The following is a 26,102-nucleotide window of genomic DNA, read 5'->3' as shown; positions in this document are numbered from 1 at the left end:
CCAAAACCCATCTTACTACACAAACCCCCTACCAGACTAGCAATCAGTGACTCATTGGTTCTTCGCCCTAGAGCAAAAACACCAATGACTAGTCAACCCAGAGCATGCGACTTAGATTACATAAAGTAAAGTGGATAACAAGAAAACTCTTTCAATATAGTCTTACACCGTCCAAAACAAGATGTAAATAAAGACACATGCAACTTTGAAATGTTTATTTCTAATGCCATAATCTCATGCACAGTACCTTAGAAAATACAACCAAACATATTATCAGAACCAAGGTTGTCAGCATTGTTACTATTCTATGAAATACAAATGGAAAAAGCATCCTATAATGCTAAAGGTAAACAAATTTAAAATATACCCACATTTCACCCTCCCTACTTAGCAGATTAGTTTATAACTACAGAAAGTCACAGAGGATTACATGGGCAGACCTATACCTCTGGTACTCAGCAGTAGTGGATCACATTCAGTGCTCCACAAACTGTCAAGATACAAATGTTCATCAACTGTGCGTAATTTTGCCTCCACAATGCATTATGAAACGCGCAAGTATCAGAGGTGGCCACAGCTGCATATGTATTATGGCTCGAACGTGCGAGGATCATTCTGAATAACAGACACAGTATTCAAAGATAACCTTGATGTTCCATGCTCTCACTATACACACAAAACTAGCGAGTCAGTTTACAAATCTAGCATACCAAATATTCTCATATAAAGCAAAATACTCAGCCTTCTCTAAACAATATCACAAGTACGTGTCATGTGCAAAGCAGAGCAGGAAAGCAAAAATAGCGTGTAAGCTTCTAATAAACCTATGCTACCTTAACAGGGTGTGAGTGCAAGGCTCATCCCCACGGCACCCTTTCTTGATCAAAGCACGTGATATAAACGTGGACGAATTAGGAACGCAGAGTCCAAGCCTAAAAAGCAGAGTCAAGTTCACATTTCCCCAAAAAAGTTATTCACTCTTTGATAGAAAGCAGTAGCTAAATAATAAAGAATACGTAGAAAAATCAGAGTCTTAATCCAACAGCTTGTAAGAACAGTATGTAGCAACAGCCTCCAACAGGAAGTCATTGTTCTCATCTGAAAACATTTCAGCCATCCAATTCAATAGTGGGAATGAACATACATGTTCCTCAACGACCGGAGACTCTATCACCATTGGAGGAAAACTCTTGTCATCTTCAATGTAACTGCGTGCGAAGAACTCAAGCGCCGCTGTAAAAACATTCCAACGTCCCATTATTCCATGTGTCGCTGCTAAGGCCATATTCCCGCCGCCAGAACAGAGCACGTCATGAACCACTAAGGGGCTCATCAGCTGGTCATAATCCGCGTTGGGAGACACCGTACTGCAGAGACACACATCCAGGGCCCAGTCGAAATCGCAGCTCAGGCAATGGAACACAGGTTGAATACATGTGAAAAAGGAAAATCAAAACGATAATCCATAAGCTGCACTCAATCTAGCCAAAGGCAGCGCTCTGTAATAACTAATCGTTCGGTTGCGAACCATCAACAGCCGGGACATATTGTTGTCTACTGCAGGATGTGCATCCACATTTCTGTAAACATATTAATAAAAGCACACCGGCAACTAATGCGAGTATTAAGCGCAATCCACCAAAGATGCTGGAAAAAATGGAATGAAAAAATCCCAAAAAGACACCAAATATACTTTCTACAGAAGTTACAAGGCCACTGCTTCTAACTTTAAAAAAGTAAGGTAACCCCGTAGTGAAGGACACATTAAAGATACTCTAAATTAACTCCCCAAAATTGGAGAGCACGTCTGTATTTAATAAATCATGCACCCGGAGTTTGCCCCCCGAGACCTAATGAATGAAACGGACTTCTAGTTTCTTTTCCCTTTTCCATCGCGTACGAGTTCCATACGCCTACGCCGTCATTTTTTATTTAAAAAAAAAAACAAATTGACCCTAAAAATCCATGTACGACCCTATGAGCAAGCCTAGAGAGTCAGGATATTTCTACCCTGCCCCCTTTCCTTATTTCTCAACTTTGTTTTACACTTTTCTTGTGACTCGCATCTAGCGACAAACAAAATGGCTGCCAACACTTCCTGGTTTGCAGTGTTCACAGACAGTTGACATCCAATCAGCATGCAGCTCGTGCTCGTAATATACAATATGTTTATTAATATATTACAAAAGTATAGCACCGGATGACACACACTACCCGGGAAAAGAAAGCGGCAAATTTAATACCTAAAATCAGGAGAGGTTTGCTTGGCGAACTTGAAGAAAAAGAAAAAAAAGTGCACTTGCAAACAAGGCTGCGCATGCGTAGAGAGTACAACTGATGCAGGAAAAAAAAACGGAAAGTTTTACATACTGTCATAGAAATATAGCTCTTAAAATTGCCCCCGGAATTTGCCCCCCGGGACCTAATGAATAAAACGGACTTCTAGTTTTTTTTCACCTTTTTCACTGCGTACAAGTACTGCACGAGTACCCCACCATTTTTTATTTAAAAAAAATAAAAATTGAGCCTAATGATCCATGTACCACCCCCCTGAACAAGACTATAGGGTCAGAATGTTTCTACACCGGCCCCTTTACCTTATTTCTCAACTTTGTTTTACTGTTTTCCTGTGACTCGGCTCTCGCGACAAACAAGATGGCTGCCAACATTTCCTGTTTTGGAGTATTGACAACCAATCAGCATGCAGCTCCTGCTCGTAATTGTACGTATTTCAGTACGCGTATGCCTAAAAATAAAATAAAAAAAGAGACTAAACATCCATGTACGACCCCCTGAGCAAGCGTAAAGGGTCAGAAAGTTTCTAGCCTGCCCCCTTCCCTTATTTCTCAACTTTGTTTTACTGTTTTCTAGTGACTCGGTTCTACTGAAGCACAACATGGCCGGTTTTGAGTGTTGACAGACAGTTAACAGCCAATCAGCATGCAGCTCGCGCTCGTAATTGAACGGATCTCCATCCGCGTGTAGAACTCTGTCTCTAGATATCGCTATGATTTTACTTGTAATTTTCTCAGAAACTACTGAACGGATTTACACCACTTAACAAAAAGCACAATTTGCGAACCGAACTCTACCTCTCTGCCAAATATGGTGTCATTCCGTTCAGCCGTTCGGGTTGTAGCCCTGGCTAAAGGTCCCTATGGAAAATTGCATGGGGAAAACACATGTTGGGACCCCCCTTTTTTCTCGACCCGCACTTGACGAATCAACCCCAAACTTTCAGGGACGGAGCGGAACCGAGCAGGCCATTTTCTTGGAGAAATTCATGTAGATTCGCCCACCGACGCCAAAGTTGTTCCAAATAGAATGTTGTGGATTTCTATGGAAAGTAGGTCCTAACTATAACTACCTACTGGCGACCGCCAATACGTAATTAATATATATATATATATATATATATATATATATATATATATATATATATATCAAGCAGTATCACGATCATGTCGTCCTCTGGGTTCGGTACATTGATGACATCTTTTGCATATGCGATGGCAATTGCAACCAGGCAGAGGAATTTGTACAAACATTAAATGACAACACTTTTAATCTCCAGTTCACCAGTGAAATAATCTCCGACCAAATACAGTTTCTGGATTTGAACTTAAAAATTGAGAACCTCAAAATCTGCAGCAAATTACATCGCAAGGTTACTGCGGGTAACAGCTTACTAAAAGTCGACAGTTGTCATCCAAAAAATCTGATTAACAGTATACCGTTTGGCGAACTATTGAGAGCCAAACGAAACTGCAGTACTAAAAATGATTTTGAGAAAGAGAAAAAAACTATGACACTTAGGTTTAGTGAACGGGGCTACAGTGAGGCCACAATTAATTCAGCTATTTAAAAAGTCTCAAAAATTGAAAGGGAAGAACTCTTTATGGAAAAGATTCCAGGAGAGTCAAAAAAACAAATGAGATTTATAACGACCTACAACACGCAAGCATGGGAGGTACGTAGAAACCTGAAAAAATTTTGGGAACTTTTGAGATTAGATGATGATCTCAGGGAGGATGTTGGAGGTTATCCCTCACTGACTTTTAGGAAGGCCAAATCTCTGAAAGACACTCTTATGTCCTGTAACATCAAAGAAACCATTAAGTCTAATCATGTACAGGGTTTCTTTACATGTGGTAAGTGTAAAGCTTGTAGATACAGCAGTAACTGCAAATCACTGAAATTGAGTAAGGATCAACCAGCATTTAAAATCAGAAACCATTTCACTTGTGAAACTGAATACGCAGTCTATGCTCTTAAGTGTCCATGTAATTTGGTTTACATCGGCACTACTATTAACAAGGGTAAATTATGCATTTTAGAGCATTTAATAGCTATCACAAAAAATGATAAGCAATACCCGGTGGCTCGCCATTTCTTTCTAGCACACAAACAAAACCAAAATCTTTTGAAATACTGTGTACTTGATTCTGTCCCTCTGAGGGAAAGAGGGGGTAATTGTACATTAGAGTTACGAAAGATGGAGTCTAAAATGATAATTAAATATAATACAGCAAGTCCGTTTGGTTTAAATCTGGACGAGGAAATGTCAATTCACCTGAGATGAATTTTGTAACTTAAACAAAACCTGATGATGCGTCTGCGTTTGTTGTCTTTTTTAAAGAATATGTTTTTAGCCTTTTTTTCATATATTTTGTTGCACACAGTAGTTCCTATTATTTTAGTAATTTCCTGTATTTTTGGTTTTGTTACAGAGGAGAAGATCGTTATTCACTAATCCGATTGATACAATTAATAATTGCTCACTGGAGCATGATTGAAAGGTGCACCTGAGAACGGCATATTACTCAAATATGATGAACTTTAAAATTGAAATAATTCATTAGAAACAGCCAAGAGGAGACTTATTTTTCCTTTATAATATTACCCATATGGAAATTGATTTACCCCACTGGGGGATGATGTCATTGTTTTAATTTGTACACGACTGTGGGCATGTAAATAATTATTGAAAGTACTATATTATTTCCCACTGGGGTTTTTTTTACAGGTAACTGCTGGATAATATTATGCATGCCATTTGAACTATCGTTGCCATTTCAATGATTTACAATTGCAAGATTATGAAATGTTTGGACATTGCAAAACCAATCTGAGGGAGGCTGATGTTTATAAATATGTTTTCTATTTCTATTACTAATGGGAACTCTGTACCTTTAAAAATGTAAATGGCAAAATGTATTACTTTACCCGTGATCAAGGAGTGAAGGAAGTCCGAAACGCGTTGGGCACCCGTCTGCTTAATAAAGTCTACTGGAAATAGAGGCCGCGGCTCCAGTGAGGTTAATTTCTCAAGTTACTGGCTTGCGCACGATATATATATATATATGTATATATATATATATATACATCAATAACACAAAATCTATTAAAAACATTCTATTATAAATTAAAAAATAAACTATTTACACATCTTTAAACTTAAATTTACCTCTCCAGTCAGCACAACAGTAGGGGAAGTGTTGGATAGCAGAGGGGTATAAATTACTATTCCCACTTCAATGAGTGCAACAATAGGAAAGTGTTAGATAGCGGAGGGGTAAAAATGACTATTCAGACTCCAATGAGTGCAACAGTAGGGAAAGTGTTGTATAGCGGAGGGATACATTTTACTATTCCTACTCCAGTCAGTGCAACAATTGGGAAAGTGTTGGATAGTGAAGGAGTAAAAATTACTATTCCCACTCCAATGAGTGCAACAGTAGATAGATAGCGGAATGGTACAAAATTACTATTCCCACTCCCACTCCATTGAGTGCAACAGTAGGGAAAGTGTTGGATAGCGATGAGATAAAATTTGCTATTCCCACTCCAGTTAGTGCAACAGCAGGGAAAGATTTGGATAGCGGAGGGAAAAAATTACTATTCCCACTCACGTCAGTGCATCACTAGGAAAAGTGTTGGATAGCAGAGTGATAACATTTACTATTCCCTCTGAGGTCCGAGCAACAGTAGGGAAAGTGTTGGATAGCAGAGGGGTAACAATTACTATTCCCATTCCAATGAGTGCAACAGTAGATATAGGGATAGATAGCGGAATGGTAAAAATTACTAGTCCCACTCCCTTGAGTGCAACAGTAGGGAAAGTGTTGGATAGAGATGAGATAAACTTTGCTATTCCCACTCCAGTTAGTGCAACAGTAGGGAAAGCGTTGGATAACGGAGAAAAAAAAATTACTATTCACACTCAAGTCAGTGCATCACCAGGGAAAGTGTTGAATTGCAGAGGGGTAAAATGTACTATTCCCACTCCATTCATGTCAAAATTAAAGACAAACAAAACATTTCTTTAAAGAAGTAAAGAAAAAGTATATACATACGTTAATAATAAAAAATATATTTAATATAAAAAATGAATATAATAATAAATACATTTCACAAATAAATACAAATATAATATTAAATACAAATTAAAAAAATTCAAACATTATATATACATTATTTATTAAGAAAAACATTAAGTTTTTGATAAATTTAGTATATTTACTTCCTACCGTGTAATACCACACAACTAACAACCCGAATCGAAAAATAAGAAAACATGTATTTGCATAATTAACATAATTAATTATCAATTAAACAAATATGAATAATTAAAAAATAAATTAAAACACATACAAATTAATTAACTTCCCACTCATTACACCTATAATCCCCTCAACCCATACAGGAAATTAAACTGTAAAACAATTATTTACACAATACATTTTTTTCAATTATATAACTAATAGTATTTAACAACTAATTATAAACTATAAAAAATTAATTTACTCCCCACGCTTTACCCCTTTAAAACCACAACTGACAGACCCAAAAACAAATTAAACAATTACCCTAATTAATAATCAAGTAATTAAAAATAATTATCATCTAATTATTAATTAATTAAAAATAAATTACCCCTAATAATCCCAAAACTAAAATTAACTACACAATTTCCATATTTAATTGTCAATTGATTAATTAATATTAATTTACAACTAATTATTAATTAATTAAAAATAAATGACCTCCCACCCTTAATGCAAATAAACTCCAAAACGCGCAACCTAGAATGAATTACACAATTACCATAGTTTATTAATTAACAATTATTTAATAATTTAAAATTAATTACTTCCCAACTTATACCCCTATAAACCCCACAACCCACACATAAAATGTACCCCAAAAATGAAAACACAATTAACATTATAAAATCTCAAATAAACAATAATAAATAAAAAATATTTATCAATTTATTATAAATAAATTACATACCACCCTATTCCCCTATAAACCCACAAGCCGCTACAGAACTAAAAAATGCAAAATGTATTTAAAATAAAAATAATAACTACTAAACATTTAACACATATATTAAAAACCATAAAAAATACATCATATACATTTAAAATATATACTAAACTGCAGAACACTAATTAAAATACTGATATTTTAAACTGTCATGTATTCCTATAGGTTCTGAATCGATCCCCCTATTCCTGACCCTATTCTGGTTAAACTAACTATCAAGTTAACTAACAGTCAGCCCATGAGGCAAGAAAAGCCCCCATGATGCAGATACCGTTATCTGACGCAGTCACACTACGGCACAGGAACGTGTTATCTGATTAGGTCATAACGCTTGAGATCTAATTAGACAAGCGACATTCCTCCAGCCCCTGATAAGGCATACGACGTTCTCATAACAAATCAAACCTATGACAACCTGGAAAATCCGTGCGGCCATTGTTTTGATTTCACAGAGAACTTCAGTAAAAGAATGTGCTAACGAGCAAGTCGTATGACATCTTTATTGACGTATCTATGTCCATCCTTACGTCAATCTCGGCACCTTTAAGGTATAAATATTGCCGATCTTGCTCTATGCAAACACACGCGTGGTGACGAGACGGAGCAGCCATACTTGCCGAAGCCCAGAAGCAGAGCAGACCCCGCTGGCAGCAGCCCCGCCTTCCTGACGCGCTGAGAGACGCGCTGCTATCTCCTGCCGAGAGACCCAGCACCGGCGCTTTCGGGCAGCCCTCGCAGGCAGCCTGGAATATCGAGAGCAGAGAAAGAGATACCATTCCTCATTCATCCTAACTTCCAGGTACAGAACTGAATAACCCCTCACAGAGAATTCTTTAGTTATTCACTTGGCAAAAACAAACTTAACTTAAACTGTAACTTTCTATTCCCGCCCACGCATTAGACTTAGGTCAGGTACACGGGGTAGGCGTATTTAGAAACACCAGTTGAGTACGTTTAGTCAAATGTATATGTGTATGTAAATATATTTTAATCATTTTAAACATCATATGGCTCAGAAACCATATCAATGTTTTTACAGTATTATTTTATACTATTGCTTTTAATGTATGCACTTTACTTAACTATAAGTATTGCAATAATATCGATCCATTTCTCTTGTACGAGAAAAGAGACTGATCAATAAATAACACCTTTTTATTGAACACGCCCGTCTCTTCCTTTTCTCTACAATCTGATGAGACTAAGAATGCACGTACTGACTGAGTAAAATAATTGCCTTGTGCTCACACGACTCTGGAGATACACGTAAGACATTTAGAGTAACTCAGTCGTGCTTTCTCACTCAGACCCCTTTTCCCAAATACTCCAAAGACGTCTGGAGTGGGTGAAAGGTAATATCCTCCAAAACCTCGCAGGAGGGAACTCCTATGTAAGGTTCTTGGTTTAGTCAACGTTGAAGGATACACTGTTCCAAAATATTGTGCATCTAACCTTTGTTCCATAAGAAACCTGATCTGCAAACAAACAAAATAACCTTATTGACAGTAAAATGTCTGACAATGAGGATGAAAGAGAGGCAGTTAGATTAGCAGCTGAAATAGCAGCAGCTGATACTGCAGCACTAGATGCGGACGGGGATATAATACTCATCCCGGTCGCCAAAAGGAAATCTATAACCTTAAAACTTATAGAAAATGGACTGACACCTAGAGGTGGCACAGTCATATTCGTAATTGAGGCACACGAATATCGGCAGACAGAGGTATACTATACATGGATACATTTTCCAGCAGCAAATGCTGTAACAAAGTACTTCCACTATTACAAAATAGAGGTTCCACCCGACATTTACACTCCTTTCGAGGAGGTGGAAGTACCACTCAAATTCCAAGAGCATTTGCTCTTATTTGATGGCGCCCTAATACATAATAATCACATCACCAGGCTCGGTCCTTTAGGTAGACCAGGAGCAACGTGGCCGGTCTTAGCCGGATACACACCACACCCAGACATCGAAGGGATGTCTACTGGAGAGCTGTTAATACAGCTAAAACAATTACTAAAAATTCATAGACAATTAGTCCAGTATGTAATGCGGACTTCAACAATTCAGCCAGCGATTAAACTTCCACAGCTGACCCCCTCACCAGGGGAACACAAATAAAATCACACCACAGAACATCCAATCCTGCCTAGGTAAAGTTCCGGCTAAACGAGAACAAATACCATTCTGGTTGGCACAGAAAATCACCCAAATAGAGGCGGTGTTTCCTGACACCACCCCGCTAGAAAAACACAGGATTCTGACTATATGTCTCCCAATGGGAATCGCACCACACATAGAGGACTGTGACACTTGGGGTACAGTCTTTGCTTCAATCTACACAAAAACGCACGGTGTTCCATCCATTTCGGTAATACCAGATGTGCTAAAACAAATTCAAGATGAATACGGTCCAGAACCAGCTTTAACTCTTGGTATGAAATTACTGAAAGACTTCAAGCAGGTCTCGGCTATATTATTAGCCAATATAAAAGGTGAAGCAGCAAACGTGGCGATCCGCCAGAGGTTAAAAGAGACAGATATAGCAGACCAACCAGCTGAAATTGCCAGAATCATAGAAAAATCCTATGAAGAACTAGGTAGAGATAGTTTAGGTGGAATACCAGTAAAACCGCAACTGACTGAAAGTCCAGAAAAAATATTTTTTAATAATAATTCACCAAAAAAGAACTGGGATGGAAACAAACAATCCAATCCAAAAGAAAAGAAATTCCAGTCCCGAGGAAGGTCTCCTAGGCGAAGGGAGAAATCTCCGAACCAGAGACACAGGTCACCCCAGAGTGACCCCTCTGGGAAAAGATATAACCTTAGAAATAGGGATAATATTAAAAAACCTGATAGATATCAAGACATTGATACACGTCCCTCTCAATCTTTTCAGACTTCCTCGCAGAAATCGGAAAGAAGAGGACGATCAGAACAAAGAGAAGAGCACGCCAAGTCCAAAGACAAGGAACCTGCTCAACAAAAAAAGAAATTACAATTTCCAAAAAAGAAGGTAGCCAGTATCAAGGTAGTTAACAATGCCGAGAATACTGAGGACACAACTGAAAAATGGAGAGTGGGCTCAGACAATGCTAGACAGCGCAGCAGAAGTGAGCATAGCTCGCAAAGTCCTTATGAATCATCTGGAGACAGTGGACACGAATGAATATCTTCAAGTGGAAACTGCAGACACCAGAGTTAGCAAACCCCACAAGATATACGAGATAACATTACGTATAGAGGGAGATAAGACTAGGAAAATAAGGGGACTATTTTGGGATAACCTCTCCAAGGGTTATGACATCCTTCTAGCTGAAAAAGACTGGCCACCAGAGTTTGTCAGGGAGTGCCCTCATGGCGAAGAAGTAATTATGCCTGCCTTCTCGAATCAAATCCGGATTCATAAAAAATACACACTTGCTAGAAAGTGGGCAGTGGCCTTAGCACCTGCTTTATATAAAAATCATGTAGGATGGGATGAGGATTCTCCTCCTCACAAAATCCAGTTAAAATCACAACCTACTGCACAAAGGCAGTACCCAATTAAGCAAGAAGCTAAAAAACAGGTAAATGAAATACTAGATCAGCTAGAATACCAGGGGGTGATTGAAACTTGCACCTCACAAATGAACAATCCTTTGTTTCCGGTCTCCAAACCAGACAATTCATATCGTCTAGTTTTGGATTACCGACACCTTAACACATGTTGCAAAACATTTGCAGTGCAAAACTCACACAGTGCTGCACTAATGAATAACATAGTGCGCAAAAAATACAAAACAACCTTGGACATCTCCAATGGATTCTTTTGTCAAAACATAGCACCAGAGAGCAGATATTTAACTGCATTCTCAGTAAATGGCACTCAAAAGCAATATTGTCGGTTAGCCCAGGGGTACAAGAACAGCCCGGGGGTATTCTCAGCGAGAGTAACAGAATTACTACAACTATATGATGATGAAGCATTATCTTATGTCGATGACATTTACTTAACAGATGATGACTTGAAGACTCACTTGAAAAGAGTGAACACCATAATACTTGGGTTCGCAGCAGAGGGTTACAAATTCAACTTTAAAAAATCCAGAATTGCCCATCTGACAGTCCTGTTCTTAGGATATGAATTATCAAGTATAGCCTGGTTGACAATTTTTTAAGAACTAAAAGAATTAAAAAATCTAGAATGAAAAGACATATCCTCTGCCAATCGACATTCTGCCTCTACGACATTACGCCTGTGTAATCTATACAGACGGACATGCTCAACCCTCCGTTTGGGGAGAACAAGCATACAACCCCACATGTGAGATTACAAAAGAAGTGTGGCGCGGAGGTAAACTAAAACCTCTATTAACAAAAACACACTCAGTAGAAACTAATTCAGAACAACAAACTGAAATAATAGCATTGAAATTGGCGCTAGATAATGCGGATCACGAATTCCCGACACTTATAGTGTCAGATTCATATTACTGCGTCAAATCATATAACAAGGATTTGCAGACATGGATTCAGAACGGTTACAAAGATGACACAGATGCACCAATAAAGCAGAAATTGCTCTGGGAACAAATAGCTCTTTTACAAAAAGAACTACCAAGGACTCACGTGACACACTCACTGAGTCATCAGCGTGATGGCGTTCACGTTGTAGGGAATTCATTGGCTGAAACAGCCACAGCGGCAGCCACAAAATCGGCTCCCGTAGTTCGAAAAAAGCGTACATTAAAAAACATTGACGGTGAAACAGTGCTGGCAGTGAAAACGTCATCAAGAGGCGACTGCTCAGCGTTACCGATCAACTATCCACTCAATTATACATACATAATCGATGCAAACTCCGTCCCTTTTGCTCGAATCCCTGGAGTGGGGGATAGAGTGATTCCAAACATGGACAGCAGAAGCTTGTTAATCGCAGACGCACATATGGGCGAGGGTCTTAGACACCTTAAACTGAAAGATTCTCTGGAAGAATTACAATCACGGTACTGGTGGCCAGGCATGAGCCTGCATCACACCATGTTTGTAAAAAACTGCCCAAACTGCAACAGAGATCGCAGTGGGGAGACAAACAGTTTAATACCTCGTCGTATCAAGGCAGATAATATGACCAATAAAAAGCAGGGCTTGCGATTAACATATACAGGCTAGTTTCCACTTATAATGTCGATCCTCAGCACTCGGCTGACGTCCGGACTGTTATACAAAGATTTGCGAGTCTAAATGGCATATACGCTAAGAGCATGCTACGTTCGACCATTGTTTTCACTCAAGCCCTCCGGCCGGGGGGGAAACATGGCCAAATGAGCACAGCCCAGCGGGAATCTTCTCACTTCCTTCCTGAGGGTACGGGATGGTGTAAAGAAAAAACCAAGGCAGAAAGCAATCTATAATGGAAAGGATATTAGGTTCGGGAGCTGGGTGGGTCAAACATCTAATAAGTGTCCAACGTAGTCTAAATAACTTGCCAAGAAATTCTCTGAAGGGATTCAGTCCGTACGAATTATTATTTGGAACTAGAATGATTATCTCTGACCTCGACAGTCAGACTTCAGTGGTTAAAGAAAAAAGCTTTGATGTCAAAGACCGTTTGGCTATTTTGCAGGACTTAAACAAAACAAGAAAAGACCTGAGCAACATACAGTTGAAACAACAGCCAACAACCACTGAAGAATCACCACCTGTCCCAGCAAGACCTGTCTGGATTCCAAAAGTCGGGGATCTAGTCAGGGAGAAGATCGCGGTAAAGAAGGAATTTGGGCCTTCTTACAGAAAAGCAGTTCCTGTCTTGTCTGTCAACGGGACAAGATCAGTTGTACTACCGCCACTTGCTGGTAAAAAGGAGAACCGAGTTGTATCCATCGACCTGGTAAAACCACAACATGTGGCCGATAACAAACAGTAGGCCAAGTGGACTCCCAATAAGTAGCAGAACACCAAGGTTTGCTACCAGTACAGAGGTCCTAACAAAGAGGCTCATCACATTCGAAACGCCTACAGAAGAACAACAAGGACTATGCAACAATGCAATAGAACTCAGACCTCTGAAAACCCAAATAAAAACATTTAGCAGAGACACACCAATCTATAATGAAGTACCAGGTGACAATTCAAGAAACAAAAATCCTGAAGCAATTGGAACAATTGACAGAACTGCATCCGGCTACTTCATCAACTTCGATGATTCCTCTGAAAGCCTCAGTGAATCAAAGACACAGCCATCATCAAAATCCTTTAAAGACAAAGCTAAGGAACTTTTGAACCAACTGAAAGAAACATATCTGATTTCTCCATGGATTGAATTTTGGGTGGGTTTTGGTGCATTTATCCTCATACTTTGGCTCATCATGGTATTAACTTTGGGACGCTTCATTGAGGGAAAATATGCTAAAATGGACACAGCAAGTCAGAACATCAACTTGGTCCTCAAACCACACACATCTTCACACGTCGAGAAAAGAGAACTTTCTTCAGCCAACTTCACAGCCAATCCTATACCTGGTGGGGTAGCCTGGGACAACACTGACTATGAAATTTATGGTCCGGTCGAGATCCTGAAATATCCACACCAAATCAAGATCTCCTTGAGTGACTTTGCAAAACCAAACTCATTTGCTGATGATTGGGACTTCGAAAGCATTAATAACATGATGTCTGACTTAGTAATGTCTGCTAAATTTACAAAACATGATTATTTGCAAGGTTCTACAAATTATGTTAGTATGTATTGCTATAACCACTATGGTAACCATTTTTTACATAAATCTGCACAACCTAGAAATGTTTTAAATTATAATCAATGGGAACATTGTGCAACACCTCCAAAAGGGAGCTCAAGAACCGTTTACGACAAATATTCATATTTTTCAGGTTTTAACACAAGTAATGCTGAAACATTCTATTTTAAATTGTCAAACAAGACAGGGATGAAAACCATGATAACCAACACAAAGTTGATATATTCAGATTCATTCTTCGAAGAAATGAATACTTTTGGATTTGATTATTGGGACAAAAATGTTGATTTGAAAAGTGTTTGGGGTACAAAAGAATGGCAAGTACAGGGTTTAGAAGCTTTGTTTAGAGCTTGCATGATCCCAGAACAAATGATATTTTTAAATGACACTGTTCAACAAACCACCTGTCTTGGCCTAGCCAAAATCAAAGATTTAAATAAACCGTCTATTCCAAAGCCAACAATGTTTAGCAATAGCTCTGATACGGATGAAGAGATAGACGTAAACCATATATTAAACCAAAACAGAACACATCCTGATTGGAAACAATGGTTAATCTGGCCCACAGATACAAATAACTGTCAAGACAGATTCCTGAATAAAACACAGGGGTTCAAAATGACCAGGCCAGACCCTAGATATCCCCAAAGACATCACCCAGGGATAATAACAACCTACAGTGTGGGCAAATTATGCCTTCAGTGGCTACAAACTTCCACACTGCCTGAAATTAAGCAACACCTAACTTTACTTACTGATGGTGCTGACTTGCGTGATTTCATAATGGGACCACGCAAACAGCGTCAAAAGCGTTTCATAGCAGCCTCTGTATATGCAGCATTCAATGAGGCCTGGAAGGTTAATCAAATTGAAACAGCAGAGAGAATACGGGAAATTGACCGTATTAATTTGGAAAAATCACTTTCTGTAGTGGACAATGGGTTAATGACTCTGTCCTCCAGAATTTTTTCATTGGACAGCATTGTGTCTTCAGCAATCGATATATTATCGCAAGACTTACTGTTATTACAACATGGTCAGTCACAATTGCGTTCTATTGTACAGCTTGGCTGGACGTTACAAAATCTGCGTTCAGGCTATGTGCCTTGGCGTTTAATCAACACAACGTCACTATTCCAAATCTTTAACCTTACTGATAGACAAATCGGTATGGTGCAAAAGGGTGCTGATTATACAATCTTGAGCATTGAAAAACTAGAAAGATTACCAATGACAATGTCAGAACGACCTGTCAGTAAATGGATAATCCACGGAATCATAAATATTCCAATCTCAACCTTCAGGTTTCAATACTGCCAAAAATATATACAGGCTGGCATGTACGAGAAATTGGGGAAGGGGTACCTTAAAACAACTTGGAACCTGCCCTATTCACATGCATGTGTCAGTAATAAAGGACAGAAAGTGTTTCTTAGTGGCAACAATTGTGCCATGTCACTAAGCGGCACGCTTCTGTGTAACGGAATTAGTTTGCATGGAGCCTGTGAAGGGAATTCATACAACCTTTCATGTCACCAGCAAGGCGCACCTGCAACTGAAATAGAACCATTCTTTCAAAGACTCTATAATGGGAGTTACATTCTTATTGTAGACCGCAAATGTTGTAGTCTTATGCCCGGGACTCCTTATCTAGTCACTACGACTGCGAAGGTCAAGTGCTGTGGACGTTCTTTGTTCCCCAGCTCCTTTCCAGACAGGGAGGCAAGGGCATGGCCCAGTTTGAATATTACTTCTATTCGAATAGATACTTTAAGCAGAATGAAAACAGTGCTTCTTCAGACGCCTACAAGGCTCACGTCATCAAAAGAAACGTATGTTCTACAAGTCGCAAGGACGACTGCAGAGATATATACATTATTATCGACTAATTCCCCCGTACATTTCGCGGAAATCCTGAGCGAAATCTTAAATATTTCTGATACCACTGGGGTCTCAAAGGTATTTAAGACAGTATTTTCGATGGCATTAACACCATTCAAAGCCATACTGGGTATTTTTCCAGATTTCGTCCATTCGATTTTTGGCGGACTTCCCCTGATCCTGGGACTAATTGCAGGAATCCTATTCTTAGTCCTTATTTTTCGTTATGGCAACCCATGTCACAGATCAAACTCTCGCGACAATGGAAGAAACAATCCTAGCCATTGGATACCGGGACCGGATATCAAAAATCCTGGGACTCTCCCGGCTTAGAGACCTGAACATGACTTGGTTTCTATCATTTCGACCAATGTGGCAAAGGTGTGTTTTACCTGTATTAAGGTGTCTGCTATGCGGAGAAGAATGTGTGTTAGACACCTGTCTGACGCTACAATCGGATGCGCCAGTGGATGCAGATACATTGTTGGTTCCTACCAAGGTTCACGCTTTGTGCTGCCCTCAAAGGCTGCCAATCCTGATGACGGCATTCGTGGAAGCTTCACCACTACGATTGAAGAGTAGTGAAGTACAAGATGAAAGCAGCATCGATCAGGTACGACCTTCTGTCAGCAATGCGAATCAGAATGTCAATGGAGGCAATCATGCGCACGAATGCATGGTTACACCTATTTCCGACTTAGTGGAACTTTCCCATGAAGCTGTTGACCGTTTTTTCGAAAGCCTTAATGATATGATGTTCTCTCCAGAACAGAAATAGAGACTTTTGAGCAAGCTCGCACACGGCGTTCCCTGAATTCGGCCTTCAACTTTAAAAATAAAGTCACATGAACAATTTTTCCCACCAGTTCACGGACAACAATTTTTTAGCAGCCCCAAATTATTTTTTACAACATTTTCGGGACACTTATCTTCTGCTTAAAGTAAGAAACTATTCCTAGAGAACTAAGATTTCTATTTTTAGATACTTTATAAACTTTAGTTGCCCGCTGGTATGTTCACAAATATTTTATTATGTGATGAAATGGTCTCGAACTTTCTTTCTGTATAGCCATATTAAGAGCCATTTCATGTGTATTTCTCATATACCAAATGAGCAATAATGTCTACAAATGCGTGTTTACTTTAGCGTTTAATTCATAGCTTAAGTGCATACAATATATATGACTGCAATTTTTCAGTATATTTGAAAATTTCAAAATGCATTTATGTATTTTGGGGTGGTGAGGTATACACTATACTCTATAGTATGTTGTACTATGTTATACTATGCATAGATTAGTAAATATGACCATAGTTAGCGTGGAGTGGGTGTCATGTATTCCTATAGGTTCTGAATCGATCCCCCTATTCCTGACCCTATTCTGGTTAAACTAACTATCAAGTTAACTAACAGTCAGCCCATGAGGCAAGAAAAGCCCCCATGATGCAGATACCGTTATCTGACGCAGTCACACTACGGCACAGGAACGTGTTATCTGATTAGGTCATAACGCTTGAGATCTAATTAGACAAGCGACATTCCTCCAGTCCCTGATAAGGCATACGACGTTCTCATAACAAATCAAACCTATGACAACCTGGAAAATCCGTGCGGCCATTGTTTTGATTTCACAGAGAACTTCAGTAAAAGAATGTGCTAACGAGCAAGTCGTATGACATCTTTATTGACGTATCTATGTCCATCCTTACGTCAATCTCGGCACCTTTAAGGTATATATATTGCCGATCTTGCCCTATGCAAACACACGCGTGGTGACGAGATGGAGCAGCCATACTTGCCGAAGCCCAGAAGCAGAGCAGACCCCGCTGGCAGCAGCCCGGCCTTCCTGACGCGCTGAGAGACGCGCTGCTATCTCCTGCCGAGAGACCCAGCACCGGCGCTTTCGGGCAGCCCTCGCAGGCAGCCTGGAATATCGAGAGCAGAGAAAGAGATACCATTCCTCATTCATCCTAACTTCCAGGTACAGAACTGAATAACCCCTCACAGAGAATTCTTTAGTTATTCACTTGGCAAAAACAAACTTAACTTAAACTGTAACTTTCTATTCCCGCCCACGCATTAGACTTAGGTCAGGTACACGGGGTAGGCGTATTTAGAAACACCAGTTGAGTACGTTTAGTCAAATGTATATGTGTATGTAAATATATTTTAATCATTTTAAACATCATATGGCTCAGAAACCATATCAATGTTTTTACAGTATTATTTTATACTATTGCTTTTAATGTATGCACTTTACTTAACTATAAGTATTGCAATAATATCGATCCATTTCTCTTGTACGAGAAAAGAGACTGATCAATAAATAACACCTTTTTATTGAACACGCCCATCTCTTCCTTTTCTCTACAATCTGATGAGACTAAGAATGCACGTACTGACTGAGTAAAATAATTGCCTTGTGCTCACACGACTCTGGAGATACACTCTTGATTAGGGGAGAGCAAAGTTGTCATGTTCTATGGTTGTCAGAAACTAAATCCCTTCTTGTCTAATCAGGGGAGTTAATTCTTTCCTGAACATTCGAGAAAGTTTCTAGCGAACTCTGAGCTACGCTGGCAAACCCAAAACTTAAGTCTAGTATCGACAGTAGTAGACCTAGTTAACGTCTGGCCTAGGCCTTTACTGCTGTAGGTATTATTCCAATGCGCAGAGCCTATTGGGAAGATAGGAACTACACTACAAAACAACTATATTTTTGCAAACAACATTAATGACTTCTATCATTTTAAATATTTCTTACCTCAAAGTCGATATTCTTGACAATGATATTCTTGCTGTCGATATTTCTGTGTCACAATATTTAAAACTCGATATTAGAGTAACCTGAAATTTCCAAATAGATATTTCGACTGAATATCACTCGGGGTCCTGTCACTGAGAAAGCTTTCTGCACTCCTGGGGAGACATGCTAACGACTTCCAGGAAAGGATAAATGAGGGCCTGTCCCTGAAGGAGGTTTCATCTCTCCCCTTCAGGAAGCCACATGGGTGTTGGCCCAAAATGAGAGCTTGAAAGGAGAAGCTTCCTATGAAGGACAAATAGGTAACACTTGGGAGAGGGGCTGCTCCATTGCTAAGGTAGACATGCTGGCCCAAGGGAAAGGAGAGAGGAAACCAGTTGCCAAACTGGTTTCTCAGTTGTGTAAAGCCCCATTGGTGGCCACACCTGTGGGTAAGGCTAGGGAGTGTCACACCATAGGAGAGGGGTCCTGCCATATGGCATGCCCAGATGCCACACTTCGCAGAAAGTGGTCATCAGGTGATAGGGAACCTGGTAGCCCTTTGGCTGCAAATCACATTTTGCCCTGTGGGCATTTTCTGAACAAAAGTTCACCCTTGGCACCCCAAACTCAAATCTCGACTGGATTGGAAAAAGGACTGACAAAAGACTGCCATGCTTCACCAAGGACCTGCCAAAGAGAGGCTTCGCTATCATGGACTGCACCTGCTGGCTAGCAATGGAGAAAGACAGTTTTTTGCCGTGTCCTTCTCAAGGAGAAGCCTTCTCCAGAGCCGAGACCAAGCCAAGAGAGTCTAAGGGCCCAATGACTGTCCTGCTGTTCGCAGCACAGGAACACAACATCTGAAGTAGCCTGCTGGGGCAAGTTGGTAGCCCAAAGTCTTCTACCTGCTGCCAACCTCCGCTTTGCAGCACCAGGGACCAGGACCCGATGCACAAAGTTGCATCTGAGTTCTCTGCACCTCGGTGTGTTTCGGAGTTAGTCCAGGACCTCCTGAGGATGGGTTATCGATCCAAGAAAGATTGGCCTGTGACTGTGATATGGGGCAACTGGTATTAGAGTGATGACTGGACTTCTGTCAGCACAATAGAACTTTTAAGGACATTGACCCTGTGACCACGATCCTCTCACCCTCTGCGTGGACCAAGGAGTAGGCGCAGCAAAACCCCATCAACTGCATTGCATCAACGTTATATTCACAGAGAGCCCTTCTATTTAAAGAAGGGTTTTTTACTTTCCACTCTGATGTTTGGTGGGAAAATGGTGAGTTTTCCTTAGACAACCCTCACCCACCATGGTTTCCCCTTGGTGGCATGCTCCATCATCGGGTTCTACCCGTTCCACTGCTGAATTTATAGTTGGTGAACCATGTTTGGATGAAGTTTAAAGGTGCGAGTGGGGGAAAAGGAGAATTTAAAAATACCTTGTTACTAGGAATAGTTTCTTTACTAGTAGCTCTACCCGGTATGGTTAAAATATTGGTAAATGTGGGAACCTTAAGGGGGCAACATGCCTTGGTTCCACTGGTCAACATGTTTCTAGCCCTACCCCAAGGCTATTCTTCAGGACCAAGATTGAATGCTCCTTGGTACCACTCTTATATCTCCTCTTAGAAGAAGGGTTCGCACCTGCCCGTGTCACCTACAGGGCCATGGGCAGACGCAAAACCTTAAGCGACGGAGCAGGCTTGAGGCAAGTGTTGCTGCAGGTGTCACTTCTTCCTGTATGGTCTCATGTTGCAATTGAGAGGCAACTAATAGTTTAAACAGATTTATCATGAAACCAACACCAATTGGTGCTGTATATATTTATTATATCCATTATATTTTCACAATTTTGTTTCTTGTAACTAAGAGCCAAGGGGAAACCCTGGTGGGTGAGGCTTGTCTGAGGAAAACTTACTGTTTCCCCAACAAACATCAGAGTGGAAAGAAAAAACCTTTCTTCCAACGGAAGGGCTCTCTGTGGTTATAATGTGTTCACTTGGAGGAGGATTGTTTGTGGGTTTCTAAACCCTTTTTGCAATTCGGTAACCTGTTACCATATCACAAAAAAGGGATTAAGTAAATTTAAAAAAACATTTTCCTGTCACAGACCCTGTGATATTGCAAATTACTGGTTTCATGACTGCAAAATTGCTTTTTACATCCGACTCTTAGGGCCAGATGTATCAACATTGCATTTTGCGAGTCTAGAATAGCGAATTTTACCGATTCGCTATTATGGACTCACAAAATGCAATGTATGTAGGTTATGCAAAATAAATTGCAATTCCTACCCATTCCTTATTTGTGACTCGCAAATTGCTCGTCACAAATAAGGAATGGCTTCCCATTCATTTCTAAGGGCCTGGAGGCCCATAGGAATTAATGGGAATTGTCTGTGCAATTTGCGAGTACTCAATAGGTACTCGCAAATTGCGCATGCAATTTCGAGAGTGCAAGGGTGCCAAATGGATACCCTGTTGCACCCCTGAAATATACATGTGTGCACATGTGGCGCAAATACATGCCCTATGGGCATGTATGTACGCCATATAGCACCTAGAAAAATGCAAAAAAGTTAAATTTTCTTTGAATTCGCATATTACCACCAACTTGAAGTTGGTGGTAATTTGCGCTTCCTTAAAGGCAGGTCGCAAATTTGTTTTTGCTTCCTGCATTTCATTTAAGGAATCGCAAATTGTGATTCCTCAAATGCATTCTCAAAATAGGGAATCACAATTTTTGTGATTCCCTATTTTGAGAATGCCTTTTGAGATGATACATTCCAAATGGCTTTTTCCCGTTCGCAAACAGGCCTTGTGAACGGGAAAAACGCTTGATACATCTGGGTCATAGTTTCTTTTCGAATTTTCGATTGTCTCTTTTGAACTTCTACAATGGCCACCAAATCAACCCGCTGCAACAATTCCAGAGGTCCTCTACTATGGCCCCTCCAAGTAGTGGGTGTTTTTCCAGTCATAGCCCTTGTTTGCTCTTTTGTGGACCCAGTACCGGAGTCTAAACTTCATTCATTCTCTCCTCCCATCTCTCTTTGGAGCTTAAATATTAGTTTACATCCTAACAATCTCTGTTTACCAAATGAGGCCGTGTCACTCTGCTTGTTCTAACGGTGACCAAAATACATCTCTGGGCTTTGAGTATTCACCATTTGTGATTTGGTGAGAGAATCCAGGGATGCTGGGAGTATTGAGAGGTTTTGAATATTAGAGTAGGCCAAGGTATATGAGGGACTGATGGTATTTACTTCCATTTATAAACGCTTTGATTTTGGGACCATTTCTCCCATTTCATCTCTTTCTACTGACTCCTTACTTTTTTCTTCTGTAAGGTGTGCAAGATCCTGCTGCACTCGTCGAGCAGCAACGTCTAATTGAATGGTTGCCACTAGGTCTACTGGGTCTGAAGAACTCGTCAGCCGACTATTATCTACCCTTAGATGCTGGGAATGTTCAATAGAGCTATGAACCGGACTTTTGCTTGTAATGACCTCTTTACAAGGAATCTCTGATTGAAGCCTCAATAACAATCATCTCAGAGGTTCTTCTTCATAATCGAATATATCAACTCTCTGGGATAACTCTCAGGGGCTTAGGATAAGCATCTTTAACACCTGTGTGGTTTAGGATCCAATTCCAAGTGAAACTCCTCGAATGACAAAGTGGGAGCTCGATGAGCGACAAAGTCCCTGTCTGCAATCAGGGAGCCTCTCCAAGCCAGTCAAAACAAAGGGGCTCATAATGATGGCGAGTGGACATCATAACGGTAATGGGACCGACCGCCAGACGTGCGGTGGTCCCACCAGCCCAATTAGGATGCCCCCACTAGCCCTTTTACCATTGAGGACGGTGCTGCTGGCTGCAGCACCGTCCGCAATGGTGAAAGGGCATGCACAGCATTTCCCTGCACCACGTGGCAGGCACCACGTAGTGCCTCCCACTTGGTGCAGTGAACTGCAGGGGGGTTTCATGAGTACCCCCCAAGTGCACTCCCCCACCCCTTGACTCGTGTGCGGAGCAAGTTTGTGTCAGGCAAATACTTACCCCAAGGCCATATGTGGCCCTAGGGTAAATAGAAAATCACTGCTTCAAGGATAGAGGTGGCCCTCCCAAACACAGGAACCAGAACAACTCACTAAATGGGCATGTTTAGGGTTTAATTTTCAGTAGGTGGTAAAGATGAACAGTAACTGTCAAGGCTTACACTTGAAGGATGGTTTGAGGTAAGCAGTGTGTGTTGCCTGAACTAGACTTATATTTTTTGGAAAGAGACGAGTTATTATAATTAATTTAATATACTCCCTAACTTTAACATGGTCAACATTTCTTCACTGCATGTATCAAATTTAGACTTACCTACACTGATCAGGGCATATAAAAATGGGACTAAATCCCACGTACTAATCAAGTGCAGCGTCAGCATGGAAGCATTTCTTGTGACACAGTTTGCTGCATAGCTCAGTCTTTCTATCTCATTTAGCGACAAGGGAGATTCACACTGGGACCACACTGCTGTAAAGTAGTATCACTGCTCATGTTGTAAATCAGGAGGAAAGGGCAGCAGCAGTGAGGGACAGCATTCAGCACTGCCTGTTCAGGGAAACAGAATAATTATTCTCCAATATGCACACTGGCACAGAAGAACAAGTTACTTACCTTTGGTAATACCTTATTTAGTAGAAACTCTACATAGATTCCTTACCTTAGAATAGGTACCAAACCGAAGTCACTCCGGGGGTGGATCTGAGAACTGTAACTTTAAAAAGTCCTGCAGAACCAAAGGGATAAAATGCCCGTCTCCCTAAACATGATTTTCTAAACAGTAACGTTTCGCAAATGTGTGCCATGATGACCATGTAGCTGCTTGACTGATGCCTAGAACTGGGACTCCTCGAGCTAGTATAATGTTTGCAGCTTTAGCTCTGTTGGAATGAGGGCTCAATCCCTCCAGGAGTAGTTTCTTTACCATTGCATTGCATAATTTGATACAGATAGCAATCCATCTGGAGATGGTTCTTGTATGAACTATTTCCTTACTTCGCACCTACAAATCCAACAAAGAATTGATAGCTCACCCAAAAGTCTATTGTGCATTCGATGTAGAATGACAATGCTCTTTTTGGATCCAAGCAGTGGAGTCTCTCCACTTCCATGGTAGGATAAGGTGGAACAAAGAAAGTACGCAGTGTGATTTTCTGTTGGATATCAAAAGATGTGTCCACCTTTGCCAAGAAGGAGGCATTGGTCCCAAGGACTAGGTTATCCATTAAAAAGGTTGTGCATGGGGGTGAACAGACAGTGTTTGCAATTCGCTAACCCTCCTGTCAGATGTAACAGCCACAAGGAAGACAGTTTTGATGGTAAGTAGTCCCATAAGGTGTGAAGAGATGGGGTGTATTAGCAGGTGTGGTTGTGCAGCCTCACCGTGTAGCACACTTACCAATCCCTTTAGGACCAGTTGGTTTAATTTGTTAAACCCTCTAGCTCAACTCTGGGTAGCTGTGTGTCTAAGCAGAAAGGCTTACACAAAGGAACAAGTTTTTTTTAAAACATCATTTTATTGGTTTAAGTTTTACATAATGTATAGCAATATTGCATTATTGTGATCAATGGTACAATGTTACATCATTTGAAGATGTGCGTATTAACAGTGTCTTTAGGATCTTACATTTGACATGTCCTATGCGTCATCTTGGCGTCATTTGTCGTGCATCCGCATTACAAATCTACCATTGACAGTATTCTTACATATGTACATTTCCTAGAATTTCAAATGAAAGGGAAGCAGAGCGAAAAGAAATAGTTCCGTAACTTTTCATAACTACCCACCTACTCAACTGGCTCACCTGCACATCTTGTAACTTGGGCCGGGATTATACATTTCATACTCTGGATTAACATGTATAGGTTATTTTGTTTTCAAGACAACGTTTATATTTGATGGCTTAAGAAGCGGCGTAGTTCTGTGTGGAATAACCAGCCTACTGTTCGGCGGAGTGGAGAGTGGTGACATGTTTTGAGTATTGGAAGGTGCAAAAGGGTCAGTGGCCTTTAATGATTCTAGCATCTGGTCCCATTCCTAGGAAATGGCTGTTTTACGTACCCTCTCGGAGTTCCTCTCTTCTGATGATATCACTCTCTGCTCCACCCTGGAGGACTATCTCTTTTTGCCTAGTGACTAGTGTAGGGGGAAAGCTGTTTTCCATCTCATTGTGATGGCGCATTTTGCTATGAGGATAGCCAAATCCGCAAAGAGATACTGTACTCTCTGTGTTTTCGGGCAGCGGCGTAATCCTGGTTGACAGCACCCTGTTGTGTCCCAATCAGAGGTGCCCGTCGTATCTCTCACCATTTGCCCAATTATGCACCAAAATCCCCTCAAGAGTGGGCATGGCCATAACATTTGTAGTATATCCGCGTCTGGCATGTGGCACCTGGGGCAGCAGACATGTGCGTCAGGGTATATACAATTAAGGTGGTGTGGGGTGAGGTATGCCCTGTGTACGATCATGTACTGTATGAGTTTGAATTTAGTGTTACAGGACACCTTTTTGGGAAATTCCAGGAAAGAGGAACCATTCTTTATCGGTTAGGTCTCTACCGAGATCCCTCGTCCATTTTGCGGGCAGGGGCTTGAGGGAAGCACCTGCGTAAGCCCTGGCACCCTTGTATAACCATCTGATTAGGTGACATCCCTCTCCCATCAGGTATATTGTGTATATTAATCCATGTATAAAGGGTTTGCTCCCGTTTGGAGACCAGTACTTTTTAATGTAGCGTGTGATGGTAGCGTGTAGTATAAACAGGGAATGGGGAACTCCCTGATTGTTAGACCTGGCACCATTGGCGTGGGTCTCCCTTCCATTTTTTGGCCTCAACTTCCTGTGTTTTGCTGTGTGTTGGACACCATTTTTGCTGGTCTAGATGCTTTGGGCACTTTGCCACTGCTGTTCAGTGCCAAATTGCAAGTGCTTCCTTTGTAAAGTATTGTTATGGATTAGTGATTCCATGATTGGCTTATTTGATTTACTTGTCGAACTCTAGTTCAGTGCACTATGTGTGCCTAGGACCTGTAAAAACCAATTTTGCTGGTGGGCTTGCAGCACTGATTGTGTCATCCACAGAAGCAGCCTGTAAAATGTGACTCAGATCTGCCAATGCAGAGCCTGTGGGAAGTCTGGGACTGCCATGTCGACTTGGCAAGTGCAGACACTTGCCGGTCCCTAAACCTTCCCTTTTTTTACATATTAGTCACCCCTATGATAGGCCCAAGTAACCACTGTGGGCAGTGTGCATTGTATGTGAAAGGTAGGACAAGCCGTGATGTGTGTGACATGGCCTGATAGTGAAATACTGCCAATTTCATTTTTCACTAT

General features: G+C 40.7%; 1 protein-coding gene across 13 annotated transcripts in view; it reads right to left on the bottom strand.

The window, feature by feature from the left end:
- LOC144804990 (V-type proton ATPase 116 kDa subunit a 4-like) overlaps positions 1-26,102 on the bottom strand; it is a 6,844,636-nt gene that overhangs the window by 209,587 nt on the left and 6,608,947 nt on the right. The gene's annotated exons all lie outside the window — the stretch shown is intronic.

Source organism: Lissotriton helveticus, chromosome 1_1 (genome assembly GCF_964261635.1).
Source record: "Lissotriton helveticus chromosome 1_1, aLisHel1.1, whole genome shotgun sequence".
Lineage (NCBI taxonomy): Eukaryota > Metazoa > Chordata > Amphibia > Caudata > Salamandridae > Lissotriton > Lissotriton helveticus.
Note: the sequence above shows the minus strand (reverse complement) of the source record. Positions and strands in the feature narration are given on the sequence as shown.